Source organism: Condylura cristata, unplaced genomic scaffold (genome assembly GCF_000260355.1).
Source record: "Condylura cristata isolate star-nosed mole 26May11 unplaced genomic scaffold, ConCri1.0 scaffold00014, whole genome shotgun sequence".
Taxonomy (NCBI): domain Eukaryota; kingdom Metazoa; phylum Chordata; class Mammalia; order Eulipotyphla; family Talpidae; genus Condylura; species Condylura cristata.
In genome coordinates, this window is record NW_004567115.1 from 34,514,877 (window position 1) to 34,530,915 (window position 16,039).

General features: G+C 50.8%; 1 protein-coding gene across 1 annotated transcript in view; it reads left to right on the top strand.

Annotated features, from left to right (window-relative positions):
• BFSP2 (beaded filament structural protein 2, phakinin) overlaps nucleotides 1-16,039 on the top strand; it is a 58,048-nt gene that overhangs the window by 2,210 nt on the left and 39,799 nt on the right.

Below are 16,039 nucleotides of genomic sequence, written 5' to 3' on the forward strand. Positions count from 1 at the left end.
CAAAGATCACAACCACCACCACAGCTGCCTTCACTGGGTGCCAGGCCCTCGCTCTCATGCACTTTCCTCTCTAGCACTGAAAACAATATGAGACAGCCCATTTGTTGAACTTTTTCAGATAAGTACAGATAAGAAAACTAAGGCACACCCATGTTAGTTAGCCCAAGATCACTCAGAAAAGATAAGGAAGTGAGATTTGAACCTGAATTCTTCTCTGACTTTAGTTGCCATTTTCAGAAGTTTGTGTTCATGTTAAGCAGGGGTTTTACAGCCATCATCAAACTGACTGCTATGTTGCACGAGATGCTGTGTAAGAAGAATAAATGGAGGTACGTGCCGTATCTGTTACAGGACAGGAAGAGGGGCACCCCTGAAGCCCCAAATCTTCCCGCTCTAAATGCGTTCTGCCATCCGTTGCATCAAGACAAAACATATAAAACTTTAATGAAAAGGGACTTTAATACAGTGAGTAGACAACACAGAAGACTAAGAATATATTTTCTAAATCAAACACCTGAAGTTACCCATCCCTTCATGGGCAAACGTCAACCCAAAAGGGGTTGGCCCAAAGCAAGGCCTGAAAGCTGCCACAAGACTAAAGCACCTTCTGGCCGGGACCCATAGAAAAGGGTCAGAAATGGCCAGACAAATCTGGGAGCAAAAGAGCAAAATCAAAATCAATATAAACACGGCCATAGTCACCTCCCTACAGGTCTCTCACCCACATCTGCCTCAACCAGTTCAGGGCCAGGAAACAAGCCCGGTTTCTTCATCACACACTTGCTGCTTCACGTGGCTTCCTCAGGGCTCCCTCTGGCTCTCCATCTTGCTGCCTTCTCTCTAGATTCCTTCTCCTCTCCTCTTTTTCTCTCCTCCGCTCCACCCTACTTCTGGGTAGGGCAAGGAACCTGGAACTTCCCCTTTTTTTCCTAGGGACCACCCTGTTACATATCCATCCCCAAGAAGCACTGTCCAGGAGAACTATGAGCCACCTACGGTCATTTCCAAGTTCCAGTTACCCACAGTAAAAAAGAAAAAACCAAAAGAAGGAAGATTGTGAGTAGTATCTTTTTTAAGATTTATTTTTATTAAAAAAAAAGTATAATAAAGTAAAAATCAAAATCATCAGGCAACTATAGACTAGAGACATTCTGTAGGGGAGGAGGAGGGCGAAGGACCAGGACAGGGTGGGAAGCGCACCAGGGACTGTGATGATGGCGCCCAGGTGAGTTGGAGGGAATTTCACAGGGAACCACACATTGTACAGAAATGAAGAATGATATAATGAATTTTTTTTAATTTTTAAAATTTTTATTATGCATGCAAGAACTGGGGTACAGGCAGAGATGCAGGGAAGGAGAGGATTCCCCAGAGACAGTGAGGAGCAGAACAGGCAGATCAAGTGAAATACACTGCTGACAGGAGCAGCTGACGGGAGCAGCAGGCGGGTCAGGAGAGGCCTGCCATGCCATGTGGGGCAGCCCCCTGGCTAGGCATCACTTTATAGCGCTGAGACTTGAACCTCTGTGCCAGCAGGGAAACACCCCTCTGCCGCCTATCTTATTTAAGTCAGTGTGTTTTCAATGAGAGCAACATGTCATCAATATAAAAAATAGCCATAATGGCTTACGTTCAAGGAGAGTTTGCTTCAATAATGCAAATATCCTACAAATGCACTGTCCAGCTGGGCACCCACTAGCCACATCTGGCTATTGTGCCACTTAAAACATGGCCAGTGAGATTGAAGAATGCAGCTATTTATTTTACTTAAATAAAATGTTTCAATGGCTGGGCGTGGCTAGTGGCCATGTTGCTGAACTGGGCAGGACGCAGGTTGCATCTCTCTTCCTTGCTCATTCAGGGGCTGTGGTCCAGGGTGAGTCTGTCTAGAGCCGAGTCACCCACCATGTCGGGCCTGCAGCCTGTGGTTCTAACACTGGGACTCCAGCCAGCACTGTGAATCTCATGTGGGCTTTCTGTGGGTGACTGACTTCAGGCCCCCGCACTCCACCCCACAACTGCTGGCATCAGGCTCCCTCTGAACTAAACCGAATCTAACCTAGCCTGTAGCTGCCAGCTCAGACCCAGCGGTCCTTGGTGTGCAGCCCTTCACCCGCCAAAATGGGTCATAAACCTTCACTCTCGTTAGCCGAAGGGGGATTGGGCGACGCAGCACTTCCAATTTGTCCTCTGTTCCCGCACCCCACCTTCACCTGAGGATGCGTCCCTTTCATTCTCAGCGCATAGGCGTTTGAAATGGCAGAGCTAAGACAGTCATTCTTCCAGGATTCCTCCCAGGTAGTGTGTCCTGTGAACCACCAGAACTCCCTAGAGGCTCCAACCTGTCAGCATCTGCCAGCAATTTCTTGCACTCACATACCACGCAGACTTTTCATGAGAAGTCAGGCATGCCAAGTTCTAGGTCCAAAAGTTTGATCCCAAAACTTAGTGCAAGCACAATAGATGCCAACTTAACCTGGCTCCAGCCGCTGCAGGACTCAGCACCTTGCCCGACTCCACTGAGCTTCAGCTTCCTTATCTGTAAAATGTGTGTAATAATCGGTGGGTGGCCAGCAAATCCATAGGTCAGTCAGCTGGATGGTTCCTGCCAGCAGGTAGCCTAGCGCCAAGCACACAGGCAGCCACAGCGATCAGAATCCCACATTGGGTCATTGCTCTTAAGGGATTATCTGAAAGGCCACCCCACTTTCTGTTGAGTATCAGATGTGTGACTATCAGCTGTGTGACTATAAGTGAAATCCTAGGTATGAACAGGGTTGCCTTTTTTTTTCTTTTTAAAACATGGATACATGGGCCCTTCCTGGTGGTACAGCAGGTTAAAGCATAGCACTGCTAAGCTAGCCGCAGCCACTACATGGGTTCGATCCCCAGCCAGGGAGCTGTGGCAGACCTCTCCTGACCCACCCACTGCTCCCCTCAGCAGTGTATTCATCAATCGGCCTGTTCTGCTCCCCACTCTGTCTCTAGTGAATCCTCTCGCCAACCCTGCACCTCTGGTCGATACCCCAGTTCTGTATGCATAAATAATCTTAAAAATAATAAAATAAAACGTGGATATGAAGATGTAGTTAGACCACCCTATAAAATGGAGTTATTTCCACACCACAGACCAGCCTACCTGTATTAAGTCCTGTGCATTAAATAAAACAAAATACATGTGACTTGAGAAACCACATCATTTTTCTTTTATTACTGTTGTAAAAGTGACCCACATCACCCTACCCTCCTGCTCTCAACATGGGCAATAGGGTGACTTCTGATACCTGCTCCCTGTTCTGGTTTCCTCCACCCCTCCACTAGAATGGTCTTTGGCACAGGGGGTCCTTATTATATCCTTGTCCCAAACCTTTCCAGGCTTGTCATCAGTAACAAGACTGTGGGTGGGTGATCTTGGCTCAGTCCACAAGGCCCCTTTCCCAGTCACACTGCCCCCTGGTGGCCCTCGAGCACACTGCTCCTTCCTGATACTTCCCTGCTCCTGTGAGGGACCCTTGTGCCCAGGCCCTCACACTCAGGCTCACTTAGACCAGGACAGGTCTGTGCATCACAATGAAGAGGTGGCAGGGCATGAATTGGGGGTGATGTGGACTTGCCTTTGACTGTCACCTCCATCCCTTCTAGGTCAGTACCTTACTTCTCTGTGTTTGTTTCCTTATTTGCAGTTTGGGCTCAGTATATCTTTTGTGCAGAACTGTTGAGGAGGTTAGCAGGATAACTGGATGTAATATCCTTAGTAACATCAGCGACTAACACCTAGAAAGACCGTCTCATCCATGGCCTTGCATGTCCCTAGAACCATGGACACGACTGATGCTCAGCAGAAAGTGGGGTCACCTCTCAGATCCTGGTCTGCTTTTTCCTCAGACCAGCTACCTGGCCATCCCATGCCCTCCTTTGCTGTCTTCAAAATGGGTGAGCACTGCTCAAGTTCACTGTGAATGCAATAATAAGAAGAAGAAGATGCAGAAAGGGGCAGAAACAGAAGTGCTGTGACATGCAATTTGCCAGGCCAAGTCAGAACGCCCCTGGGGACCTGGCCTCTGACGGTGAATTGCATGTGTCCTCTCAGGGCATCAGCAGGACCCCTCTTCCTTCTTCTGCCCTACAGAGTCCTCTTCACCCAACAACCACAGCAGCCAGATCCCGCCTATGCTGTACATACCCCCAAAAGAGAGGCCCAATTCAGGCTATTCCAAAATAATATGCTTGCTTTTTTTTTTTTTAAGATTTATTTGTGTATGCATACAAGAGATGGGGTATAGGCAGAGGTGTGGGAGAGTGAGAGAATTCACCAGAGACAGAGTGGGGAGCAGAACAGGTGGATTCACTGAGATACATTACTGAGGGGAGCAGGAAAGATCTGCCACACCTTGTGTGCTGCTGTGGCTGTAGGTAGCTTCATAGTGCTGAACTTCACCCCTTGCGCCACCAGGGACCCCCCCATTAATATACTTTTCAACCGTGAACAGGGAGCCCACTACCTGCCCAGGTGCCTTCTCATGGAGCCCTAAACCGACCCCAATCAGTGCCAATAGAGCTTTGCAAAAGGTCTGCCACCAGCTGGACCCCAGCCACTTTCCAGGCCTAGAGAACAATCCCCAACAATCCATGTTGACTTCAAAAAGTGCTGCTTCCCTCACCTGAGGTACACAGGCAGCAACTCCAAGCTGAGTGTCGCTGGGCCCCAAGAACCCAACACTCTCGCTGCTCGGTCCTCACTTGGGCTTCTTGGCTGGGAGGTTACTGCCCTCTTCCAACTCGTGCCCCAGGCTTCCCTACTCTTCCAACAGCGCCTTAGTCCCTCCGAGCACCTTTGCCACCTAGCAGCACTGCTCCCCCTCCAAGTTCAGTTCCAGGGGTCCTGTGAGCCCTCCTGAACCCCTTTGACTCTTCAGAAGCCAGCACCTGAGCCTTAAAAGGCCTGAATGGTGATGGACAGCTAGAGAGAAATTCTGTGTCCTCCTTAGCCTGGCCCCAAAGCAGCCTCCAAGGGGCCTGACCTCCATCGCACGAGCAGAGCGGCCGAGCAAGGGACAGCACCGTGTCCTTTCATGTCCGCCTCTTCAGTCGAAATGAACTGCTTCTTTAGAAGAAAAAATAGTGGTGGAAAAGGAACAGGAAGCTCCTGGGGACTTTTGGAGATGGGGTTCCTTTGCCCAGGGGTCGGCCCACAGGCTCTTCCACCCCCCAGTGAGAGGAGACAGAGCTCCCCCCCCACCCCAGCCCCCAGCCCCCTGCCCGTCTCCAGAAAAACACAAAACAGGAGCTTGAAGGGGAAAGGAGCTATCACTGAGTGAAAATACAGCTCGGAGCAAACACAGAGCAGGCCGGCAGGAAACCCACACGAAGTCAGGAGCGCAGTCCTGGGGGGACCTCCCCTCTTTATCTGCTGCGTGAGCTGGTGAGCCCTGAAGGACTGGTGTCACAGCAGGCTCTGCTTCATGGGTTCACCCTGGGAACCTCACCGTCCCAACGGTCCCTGCTCGGGAGCCATAGCAATGGGGTTAAAACTCTGCAGCCACCATCTTGAAATTCTTAATGCATTAAAGTTGAAATTTGGAGTCTGTAGGTGCCGTGCAGTGGGACAGCGGCCGTGAATCAGGGACACGGAGTCCTGCTCCCACAGGGGTCCAAGTCCCCGTCTCCCTGGCGGGTGGTCTCCACCCACAGGAACCAGGCACCCTCTAAGCTCTCCCCAGCAGGGCCCGGGTGGGGATGGTGATGGTTGTCCCTGCCCAGAGGGACCATGTGCACTGCAGGGAGCAGAGCAAGGACCGAGGGCCTTGCGGGGCAGAACCAGTTAGGAGCCTCTTGCCTCTCCTTGATCCAGGACAGAATGGACTGAGCTTTCGATAACCTTGGGGTGACCTGTCTCCATCAATTAGGGTGGCCAGTCTGTGAGAAAGGGAAATGGTTGGGGACCTCCCTGGTGCACCGGGTTTAAAGACAGCACTATCAAGCTATCGGCGGCCACTGCAGCATCTGTTCAATGCCCGGCCGGGGAGCTGACCCCAAGGCACGGCAGACCTCTCCTGACCCACCCGCTGCACCCCCAGCAGCCTGTTCTGCTCCCCACTCTGCCTCTGAGTCCCTTACCTCCCCCACACCTCTGTCCTACACCCCAGTTCTTTCATGCATAAGTAAATAAATCTTAATAAAAGAAAGGAAATGGTTGACTTGACGTCCCCTTCCATGGACAGACCATGGCACATCAGGCCAGCGGCTGCTGGGAAAGGTAGCCTCGTCACTGATGGGCCACACAACACCCCAAATCACGGGGGCAGGGCGCACAGGCCTGAGGGTGTGCGTTTGCTCCTTGAGTACTCCTGTGCCCAAAGCCACACGAGATTAAATAGCAAATAATTACAAAGACAAGTTGGAAACAAAGCCATGGAAGAAAGGAATAAGTTTATGTGTCAGTACGTCTAAAGGCAAGCTTCCCCCTGCTTTTGAACAAGGAGTTCCCCATTTCTCTTTCACACTGGGACCCACAAATTACATAACCAGTGCTCGTAGGAGTTAACAGACTCGAAGTTCCTTTTCAGTTGCAAACCTCTCTCCTTGATCCTCAGCTCCTGGGCAACTCAGTAACCTCTCAGCACTTCTGCTAAGCTGTAAAAACAGAACAGAAAACTCCCAGTGGGTGGCCTGGGAGACCAAGGAGGACAGGGCACCCACCCACCCATGGGGGGCAGAAGGTGTTCCTTCCCTCTGAGGCTTGGCTGACTTTTCTTGCCAAGTGAGTGAAGCTGATAATAGGCTCTGGCAGCAACAGGCCCTTTCATCCTCAAACAGACCCAATGCGGGCTTGGAATTAGGCGGCCTCCCTGCCTGGCAGCTGCAGATAAAAAAACAGTGGGGACCGAGGAGGTGCAGCCACAGAGGCGAGTCTCAAAGCAACAGGGGCAAACTGAGCCTGGGGCCAGGGAGATGCCGCCCTGGGAAGAAAGGGGATGTGGAGGTTTAAGTTTCCACCGAAATTAACCGTCTCCATGGGGGGGAAGCAGTTTACACCTCTAACAGCAAGGCCTGTCAGCTGGAGGAAAGGAGAAATCAAAATTACTGAAAGGCAAAGGGATTAGGACTTAAAGTGGACTGGATTTGAATATTTTTCCTGCTGCTCACAGTCTCTTTCTGTGGTTTGCAGAGACAAAACTTGTGCTCCCGGGATCTGCCTGTTTAGGGAAACTGCCTGGAACTGGGAGATCCAGATGATCGCCAGCTTTCTCTCCCTACCCCACAGTGCCTGTGGTCCTGGAAGGTTTTGGAAAATTAAAAACAAGAGCTAATCCCACCCCCACTAAATAAAAAGAGAATCAACCAGGTCACTCTTCATGATTCTCCCTGAATAAAAGGAGAAGACTCAGCACTAATTTATTATCTGTCAAAGCCTGAATACATTTACCTGAGACAAACCACCCAATCTACTTAATAAATGCATGTGCTTGACCAGAGCAGGCCAGGTAACAGTTACTCTGTACTGTGAGCTATAAGGAACATTATAATTAAACATGTAGCTACACAAAGAAAAATATATACATTCAGGAGAATTCCTCTTAGGAAGATGGATGTGTAAGATTAGAAAAAAATATTTTGAGGGAGCAGGGGAGGGGATGAAGGTATGAAGTTGGAACCACGAGGCTTGGTTCAAAAATGTAGGTGCTCATATAACTACTTTTTCAGGATGATGGTTTTTATTTCCTGGGAATTCTCACTTTGCTCAGAGAGTCTATCTGGAAGGAAGCAGATTTGCTAAAGCAGAGAAGAAAGAAGTTGAGTCCTGTACACTTCCCAAAGACTGAGCACACACTCTTCAGACCTTAAGCAGTGAAGTCCGCACTGAGGGGAAAGAGACTTCAGGAGAGAAGTGAGCTCAACTCCACTGAAGCAAAAGCCTTTCTAAATGCCTAGTGTGCCACAGGAAAAGAACTGACGGAGGTCAGAGAAGGGTAGTCTCTGTGACTACACCATCTATGTAGCTGGTAGGTGCTTCTCCAGGGAAGACACACTTTTCAGGTCTTTATGACAGGAGCAAACTGGAGCAAGGCACCCACCAAAGTCAGCTTCGTACCTCCTACCTCCCACAGGACCTGGGAGACAGGAGCACTCTCTCCCTACAGATTTGTATTGCACAGAGATGGTTTCCAGGTCCCTGCGGAAACATTCGGAGTTATAGGATATTTCTACCTCAGAGGGTAGAGAAAGAAGTCACAGCACTACGTTTCCTAAAGCAACTGCCTAAGAAAAGCGAGGTCAGGGTCTCCTGTCAGGTTTGACTGGAGCCAACAGTAAATTCTTCAGGCAGCACTGAGCTTTCTCTAGTGGGCATTGTAAGGAAGACAGAGTCATCCTAGGAATGGGTCTGAGGGTAAACGAAGCCATGAGGCAGCTTGGTCAGCTCTCAGTTCAGGGGCTGACAATGTCACTTGTGCCCAGGGTTTTACAGTCCTTCCTTCCAGAGGCAAATGCTTTTGGAGGTGCTGCCCTGACTCCCCTCAATCCACCAGGTGCCTGGCATGGACTAGGCATGCCACAGCACATGACAGGCTGCCAGGGCTGAACACAGAACCAGAACGTTTCAAGGTTGTGTTAACAGAGCCTGTTACCAGCTTCTCCTCACTGTTTGAAAGCCAAAACTCAAGAGTGGCTGGGAGGAAATGAGGTTTAGTCCGGAGCCAGCAACCTGAGGCTTTGGTGGACTACTGTCTCAAATATAATCTCTCTGAACTGGGGAAAAGCAGGGGGGCCCTAAGGAAAAGGAGAGCGTCTGAATCAGCAGAACTTTCAAGAAATAGGCAGAGGCTTAAAAAACTGCATCCGTGTTCCTCTTCCAAGTCTGGTCTTGACCGCTGCTGGTGTGATTTTACTATAGCAACAAGGCTGTGACTTAACCCTTGTGTCTCTCTCTCTTTTTTTTTAAGATTTATTTATTTATGCATACAAAACTGGGGTAGAGGCCAGAGGTGTGGGGGATGAAAGGAACCTGAAGATGGGGACAGAGCACTTCTTTAAAATCCCAGACCCAAAGCAAAATGCTGGATACACCCTGAATATCCTGAAAAACACGCAGCAGATTCTGCAGCTATGAGAGCAAGGAAGCTTATCAGCTGATGTGGCGTGAGCACCTACACATATTTTGGGGTAGAAAAGGCAGGCTGCAGGGCCCTCCTCTGGTGCAAGGGGTTAGGATGCAGCGTTGCAAGTGAGCTGCAACTGCTTCAGTGCCAGTTCCATCCCCGCCTGGGAGGTGACCCACATGGCACAGCAGACCCCTCCAGACCCGCCCCCTGCCCCCCTCAGCAGTGTACTTTATCAGTCAGAATGTTCTGCTCCCCGCTCTGTCTCTGGTGAATCCTCTCACCACCCCTGCACCTCTGTTCTGTACCCCAGTTCTGTATGCATAAATAAATAAATCTTTAAAAAATGGAAGGGAGGGAGAGAGGGAGGGAGGGAGGGAAAGAGGGAGGGAGAGAGGAAGGGAGGCAGGAAGGGAGGCAGGGAGGGAGGAAGGGAGGCAGGGAGGGAGGCAGGGAGGCAGGGAGGGAGGGAGGGAGGGAGGGAGGAAGGGAGGGAGGAAGGAAGGGAGGGAGAAAGGGAGGGAGAAAGGGAGGGAGAAAGGGAGGGAGGGAGGGAGGGAGGGAGGAAGGGAGGGAGGAAGGGAGGGAGGGAGGGAGAAAGGGAGGGAGGGAGGGAGGGTGGGACGGAGGAAGGGAAAGGCAGACTGCAAAACCCCTTTCTTCGCTATACTACTGTTTGTGGGCTTTTTCATGTGGAAGGCACACTCTCCACAGGGTGGCAATAGGTCCTCGGTGATTAGAGAACTGGAAGCTGCTCAGTTGCAGCTCTGCACTTGGGTGTGCACGTTGGATGTTTGACCCTAAAACAAAAAATCAACGAGGGGCCTGACTGGTGGCGCCAGGGGTTAAGTCTCAGCACTATCAAGTTATCCCCAGCCACTGCAGCACGAGTTCGATCCCCAGCAGGGAGCTGACCCACACGGCGCAGCGGACCTCCTCTATCTCATCCGCTGCTCCCCTCAGCAGTGTATTTCAGTCCATCTGTCTATTCTGCTCCCCACTCTGTCTCTGCTAACTCCTCTCACCACCAACCCCAGCCCCAGTCTACACCCTAGCTCTTGTGTGCCCAAATAAATAAAATTAACCTTGAAAAAAAAATCAATCAATAAATGCCCACCAGTGAGGAAGGATGAGCACAAGGGACTAAGGGGATGGATCCGGGGGCCCTGGTGGTGGGGAACTATGGGAACGACAACTGCAGAGGGAAATCAAATACAAAAATTAACATGTAGGAAAATAAATAAATTCCAAAAAAAAGAAAGAAAAATAACCCTGCCAGTGCCTTGTTAGTTGGGGGTGGTTCCAGTCTGGTCCAGGTCAGTGGGGCCACAACCTTGAACCAATGCTTCTGCTGACATGTGCCAATGGGTGAGAAGACTCTTCTCGATAACCTTGTCTCAAAAGCAAGAAGCCCACAAAATTAAATATCTGCATGTAAGAGCAATAGGAGCTATCTTTACTGGGCTACATTCTCCTGAAGAACTAAGTTACAACTTAATCCAGACAGCTGACTCATGGCCAGTGACTCTTTATGGAGAAGTATTGAAAGAATGGCCATGGGCCAGCCTGAGGGCCCGGCCTTCCCTCGAGGGTTTATGCTGATCCACCAAGGTTCAGGACTCAAGTTATTTTTTTTTTAAAGATTTATTTATTTGTGCATACAGAGCTGGGATACAGGCCAGAGGCTCAGGGGCAGTGAGAGGCTTCACCAGAGACAGAGCAGGGAGCAGAACAGGCAGATCAACGAAGTACACTGCTGAGGGGAGCAGCGGGCGGGTCAGGAGAGGTCTGCCACACCATGTGGTCACCTCCGGGGCAGGCGGGAATCGAACTCATGCGGAAGTGGCTTTAGCTTCTCAGTGCAGTGCTTTAACCTGCTGCACCACCAGGGAGGGCCCAGGACTCAATTTAGGAAAATAAAACCTCATGTGGGCTGTGAAAATGCTCATTTATCTCCTGGTAAAATAGGTAGTGGAGCGGATGGTGGCAAATGCATTATTCAGCAGAAATGAGGAGTTACTTCAGCTGTTAGTAGTAATGATGAAAGCGGTGAGCGAGGAATGGAAAACTCCATCATAAAACTGACCTGCTACTGGGAAACAACCTGTCGTTTTTATTTATATATTCCAAGAGCCAATGAATAACCATCTCAGTAAGTCTTAGGGGAAACACCACATTATGGAGAGAGAAAAATAAAGGTAGAAAACCGTTGCTTTTAGCAGACTCCAGGCCGAGTTGTCCAGAAGGTCAAGGACTAACTGCCTGCACCTGCTCTCGCCCAACACCCTGCCCTCTCCGCCACTTCCTTCCCCTCCCCCCATCCTTCCAGACAGCATCCCGGCCTTAAATTATGCTACATTCATTATCTTCATCCCCACTCCAACCTCCACCCCAGCAAGCGCTCGGTTCCACAGGCCTGCTCCCTGTCAACTCGGAGGAGGATTACCTGATAATTGAGGTAAGGAAACCTTTGACTTCCCAGAGCCTCAGTAGGTTTATCTATATTTTGAAGATGACAAACGTCTCAGTCATGGGTCGTTGTGAGGAGTGTATGAGACAAGGAGGTGAAGCTGCTGGATAATCTTGGAGTTCACTGTGTGGGGGCTGCTGGCCTGTCCCACAGAGCAGACAGGGCTCAGTAAGAGACATGCTGCTGGGGTGTCTTTCAGACCACCTGTCTACAGGTGCCCCGAGGCCAGCCCCTGGGGGCCCAGTGCAAAGTCTGTACCCCAAGGCCAGGAACGGCTCCCAGGAGCAACTCAGCAGGCCTCTGACTCTCTGGGCTCCATTTGCACAGAGGCCAGCCACCTCTGTGACAGACAGAGGCTTACTCCGTGTTCACAAGTCCCCCTGGAAGCACCCCCCCACTAAACCATGTGCTTCGATAAACTCACAAAGATAAAGCCATCTGCACGCTCACAGGGAAATGAAGGCCTCAGACACGACCCTCATGTTTGCATGATACACGGTTTACCAAGAGACTTTGTTTATTCTCACTTGACCTCTCCACAGTGCGTCACCCCGGAAGATGGAATTCTGCCTCCCTATCAGTCAGCGTGAGCTACCACAGTAAGTTCCGCAGACTGGTACTTGTTCTCTTAATCAGCAGAAAATTAATGTGCTCACAGTCCTGAAGGCTGGGAGACCAAGGTTACGGTGTCGGCGGGTGGCTCCTTCTAGGGTAGCTCTCCTCAGCTTAGAGGGCCGCCTTCTCCCTGAGTCTTCATGACCTCTTTCTTCTCAAAGCGTGTCCAGATTTGCTCTTTTATCAGGACACCAGTCAGGCTGGGTTAGGCCCACCCTTATGGCCTCGTTTTCAGTTAACACCTGCTTAAAGGCTGTCTCCCCAAATACGGTCACATCCTAGGTCCTGGAAGTTGGGACTTCAACATATGAATTGAGGACACACCATTCGTCCATAACACCCCTATTATAAAGAACTGAGACCCACAGAGATGGTTTCCCATTGAGTCTGTGTCCCAGGCAGGACAAGTTCAGTGCCGTCGATCCCCAAAACCTAAAAAAACATTTTGTAAGACCATCATTAGTCCTGCCTCAGATCCCAGAACCCTCAAAGGCAGCTGAGTCTTTGGGGTACTTTGATGCCCACTGTTTGATGAGATGGTCACAGTCCCCTTCTCGGGGAGACTTCAAACTGAGGATGTGCCTCGCTCTCCGCCTCTTCCCTGCCTCTTTTCATTTGGAAGAAACTGTCAGAAACAGTGATTGATCCTTCCTGGAGCTCAGCTCTAACTGGAACTAGCTGCTGTAACTAGGACGCAGGGCTGGCCGGCTTCCAGCTCGTCAGGCCGCTCAGTACCAGGACTTTAATGGCTTTGCTGCCAGGGAATGGCGCAGCCCCCCTGCTCCTCACCAGAGGGATTTCGATTTTTCTTTTTCAGTGGTTCCCAAGGCTCAGAAAAATGTGCCTAATTCATAGGTTCCCGACAGTTTCTGCTCTGGGGTCCCATCTGCTGCAGGGGGTGATCCACCACCTGCTGATTCCATGGGACCTGAGAGCAGGAGTCCATCACCAGAGGTGAGAGCCAGTGATGATGGCAAACTGTCAGGTGTTCAGACCTAGTCTCCCAGCCAGAAAACGGAGCCCAGGCTGCAGGGGCCACGCTGAGTCCCAGCCACTAGCCATGTGGGTTGGTGCCTCATGAAGCCACAGCAGGAACTTCCCAGATGCTCAGGCAAGCAAGCGAAGAAGCAAATTTGGTTCTTTTTTTTTTTTTTTTTTTAAATTTTTTATTTATTTGTGCATACAGAACTGGGTGCAGGCCAGAGCTGCATGGGCAGTGAGAGGATTCACCAGAGACAGAGGGGGAGCAGAACAGGCAGATCGATGAAGTACACTGCTGAGGAGAGCAGGGGAAAGACAGGAGAGGTCTGCCATGCCGTGTGGGTCCCCTCCCTGGCCGGGGATCAAACCCTAAAGCTGCGGCTAGCTTCATAATGCTGCGACTTAACCCTTGCCACCAGGGAGAGCCCACAAATTTGTTTAGAGAAAGAAAAAGGTTACTGCGGCGAGAGGGAACAGAAATAAAGTGAGACTTCCAGGTGGGTGGCACCAGGCCAGGGAGGGGCAGTGGAACCCAAGTGGAGTCGTACAGTAGGACAAGGAGTTGCACCTTCTTTCCCTAACTATTCCCTAATCACAGAGACTTCTTTCCACCGGTCTCTTTGCGATTGGTGTTTTCCGTGGTCTCATCCACTTCCCTAAAGTCTCTGTGCCCAGAACTAACTCTCTGAGCCCCAGCCCTAATCTTGGAGTTCTTTTTCTTTATCATCCTTGTTCCAGAATGTCCTGCTGCCCCTCATCTGGGGTGTCTGATTAGTCCCCTTTGGAGTTCATTGCTCAAATCTCTGGAGCAACGAACTCTCCTGAAGCCCCTGAAGCTGCTGATTACCCCTGACTCGCCTTAGTACTCAATGAGAGGCTCCCCCCAGGCTAAGCCCCATGGGTCATGGTCTGAGCCAGCCAGAGACCACGGAGGACACTCAGAAGTGAGCAGAGCATGGCTGCTAAGAGCTTGCTCGAAAGGGAGACCTGAGTCTCGGGAAGGAGTGGGAGAGGCTTGCTTGGAAGTTCTGGGGTTGTGCCAGGTGGTTTGAGAAAGAACAAGGACTTGCTCTGTCACTGATGCTCTCAAAAACTGGGTATAGTTTGATGACTGGGTCTGTCACAGAGGCTATCCAGGGACGGGAGGACTGAGGCAGGAAGCGGGTCCCCGTGAGCAGCCATCGTGCTCCACCTGTGCTCCCTGAGTGGGGTTTGAGTTTCTGTGGTTGCGAAGTGTCCTCGCCTCTGGTCAGACCCCAGCACGGCATTCTCGGGGCTCTTGTTCTACTGGAATCACAGCACGGCCCAGTTGGGTTAGCGCTGACAGGCTGTGGGTGTGCCGGTGTGGGTGCTGCACCAGCCAGCTGTAGCCACCACCCCTAACCTGACCTTCTCACCTACTCTGGGCTTCCTCAGCCTCAGCAGCTTCAGCGGTGGGGAAGATGGTGAAGACAGTGGCATGTGAGTGGCTCCCTCTAGCACAACCACGCAGGCCCAACCAGCCAGCTTCTCGGGCAGGGCCCACTGTGCCCAGGAGAGCTGAGCGGGATGTGTCCTGGGAGGCCCTCTCATCCTCCCCTCCCAGGAGTCTGTCCTGACCAAGCCCCTTTAAGCCATATTTGCGGCAGGACAGAGTGATGCATACAAGCAGTCTGGTGACCTTCTATAAACTGAGGAAGACGGATCCCTGTTTCAGAGGGTCATTGTAAGTCTATCACAATGACTGATGGTAGAAGTTACAGATGAGGCCAAAGAACTGAATTCAAATTCTGACTATCATTGACCCAGCCTTTGACCTAAAAAAAAATTTTTTTTAAAAAGATTTATTTATTTATACATACAGAACTGGGGTACAGGCCAGAGGTGCAGGGGCGGTGAGAGGCTTCACCAGAGACAGAGTGGGGAGCAGAACAGGCAGATCTACGAAGTACACTGCTGAGGGGAGCAGCAGGCGGGTCAGGAGAGGTCTGCCACACCATGTGGTCACCTCCGGGGCAGGCGGGAATCGAACTCATGCAGAAGTGGCTTAAGCTTCTGAGTGCTGTGCTTTAACCCGCTGCGCCACCAGGGAGGGCCTAAAAAAATTTTTTTTAAGATTTATTTATTTATGCATACAGAAGTAGGGTACAGGCCAGAGGTGGGCAGAGTGCGTAGTGAGAGGCTTCACAAGAGATATGGGGGTGGGGGGGCGCAGAACAGGCAGATCAACGAAGTACACTGCTGAGGGGAGCAGGGGAAAGACAGGAGAGGTCTGCTGCGCCCTGTGGGTCAGCTCCCTCTGGGGCAGGGATCTAACTCTCATAGAAGCAGCCCCGGTCAGCTTCACAGTGGTGTGCTTTAACCCACAGCACCACCAGGAAGGGCTAAATCTCTTCTTCTTCTTCTTCTTCGTCTTTTTTTTCTTTAAAATTTACTTTTAGGGGGTCTCCCTGGTGGCACAAGGGGTTAAAGTGAGGTACTATGAAGATATCGTCAGGCACTGCAGCAAGTTTGATCCCCAACAAGGGAGCTGACCTACATGGTGCAGCAGACCACTGCTATCTCCCCGCTGCTCCCCTCAGCAGTGGATTCCAGTCAATCTGCCTGTTCTGCTCCCCACCTCTGTCTCTGGTGAACCCTCTCATCCCTCACCCCACCATCATCCCCAACACACACACACCTCTGGCCCAGTTCTTGTATGGGTAAATAAATCTTTTTTAAAATCTCCTTTCACAAAAAGATTTATTTATTTATCTATTTATTTATGCATACAAGAACTGGGGCGTTGGCCAGAGGTGGGAGGGGAAAGGGTGAAAGTATTGGGTGAGAGAATTCACCAGAGACAGAGTGGGGAGCAGAACAGATTTATTGTCTGAAATACACTGCTGATGGGAGC